Source organism: Frankliniella occidentalis, unplaced genomic scaffold (assembly GCF_000697945.3).
Source record: "Frankliniella occidentalis isolate FOCC.00 unplaced genomic scaffold, Focc_3.1 Scaffold106, whole genome shotgun sequence".
Classification (NCBI taxonomy): domain Eukaryota; kingdom Metazoa; phylum Arthropoda; class Insecta; order Thysanoptera; family Thripidae; genus Frankliniella; species Frankliniella occidentalis.
Window position 1 is genome coordinate 734,407 of NW_026267235.1, and position 1,881 is coordinate 736,287.

The following is a 1,881-nucleotide window of genomic DNA, read 5'->3' on the forward strand; positions in this document are numbered from 1 at the left end:
CGGGCGGGCGGGCAGTCTTCGTGGTGCTATACGCGCGCTGCGCGCCGCTAAAGTATACAGTCGTGATTGTGCGCGTGTGTGTGTTTAGCGTGCGTCTCTCTTATTTGCGGCCGAAGGGGTCCGAGAGCTGACGATATACTATTGTCCCCCGTAGCTTGCGTCATAGTGGCCAGGGCCCAGGCTAGCCCTCCCCCGGGGCCTAAGGGACTGACTGGGCCCTTGCTTGCCACATTCCTCTCGGCGGATATTGCGCGAGGATGGTGAGAGAGAGAGAGAGGGAGAGAGGCTGGTAGGAGGTGCGGGAATGCCTGGGGTGGCCGAGCGTCAGCAGCAGCCCAGCCGGTAGTGGCGAGCGGGTTGAACAGACCCCCTGCGCGTCTCTCGCCGCACTGATTATATCCGCCGACGGTCCAGGCCGACCGCCTGGAGGTAGGCCACCCGCCCCGCGGGCGCGCGCGCGAGCGACCCCGGCTGGCCTACCTCGCAAGGCGCTCCGGGCCGTGTGGGAGCTGGGAGCGCGCGGTTTTTCTCGCTGGTATATTTTGTTTTCCTCTCTCTCTCTCTCTTTGCGTTCGCTATGGCCGCGTGCCAGGAGGACCACTGTCGATGATCCCCACAACACGTGCGTCCCTTCTCTCTCCCTCTCCCTATCGCGCTCTCCCCTCCTCCTCTCCGATGCCGGGTCCGCTGTTCGCTGACTGATTCCGCCTGAAACACGATACGCCACATAAACTGTCGCTTAACGGCGCCTGCTTGTGTCTGTGTGTGTGTGACGGCGCCTGCTTGTGTCTGTGTGTGTGTGTGCTGACGTTGGCCTCCTCACCCTAATGCGAATGCGCGAATGCTCGTCGCGAGTTTACTTTTGTCTGTTAGCGGATAGGAATTGTGTATGTTGTGTACCCCTGGCTGGCTCGAACAGCCTGCCTGTGTCCGTTCGGGATTTACGCACAGGCGGGTTTCAGACCACAGACCTTGCGTTCCTAAGCTTTTCGCATGTTTACAACATCACGAGACAAGGTCCGCCGCCAGGAGGGACACATCTACGAGAGTTAGACCAGCCGGCGTTAAAATTGCCGACCCTCTTGTGTCTTGTGTTAGTTTCAGTTGGATATTTTTCATTATTTTTTTTTGACGTCGGATTATGGTGAAATCGTACCGTGCGGCCGTAAACTGCCAAATGCAGCCTGCTAATAATTTTTTCGCAGTGATATGCAGAACCTAATCACGATTGTGTCACTTCCCAAATTAGGTCGAGTCCATACTTTTTTTTTATTGCAAATATGCTTTATTTTTCGAAAGATAAACTTTTCGCTTCGTCCCTGAACGTTCTTTTAGTAGCGGGCGGTGGCGGCGGGTCATACAAAGGCCGGCCCGCCAGCAGCCGCGCGTCTTGTGAGCCATTGTGAGGGGAGTGGCGCATCGCGTGCGCGGCGTGGCAGGGCGTGGCAGGGCGCGCACTTGAGCCCGTCACACTGACCTGCGCGTGCCCCCCAGTAAATAGGGTGACGCGCAGCCGCCTGCCTGCTGCTGTATATAGGACGTATATGGATGGCACTACTACTACTTGGAGTGCAGCCCGCTGAGATCTGGACCAAAGATGCGGACGACCCACCTGTGCTTCTCAACTTTTATTCCTACTGTTAATTCTCCTGCGCAGTATATTTACGTTGCTACGTAAATGCTACGTATATTTTTTGTAATTGCAAAGTACGGAAGTGTAAAAAGCATTTGCTTTGCACAAATTTAATATTAAACACTATATAGTGTGGTATGGCACGCGTCATATGTCGATTGGCACATAATTGAACTGGTACAGCGCGAAAACAGGCAACTTTTCAAAATTATATTGAAATGTATTCATTTATAATCTAAATAAAAGAA

General features: G+C 54.1%; 1 protein-coding gene across 5 annotated transcripts in view; it reads left to right on the plus strand.

Moving 5' to 3' along the window:
- Positions 1-1,881, plus strand: part of LOC113217386 (tensin-1) — a 283,044-nt gene that overhangs the window by 198,299 nt on the left and 82,864 nt on the right. The gene's annotated exons all lie outside the window — the stretch shown is intronic.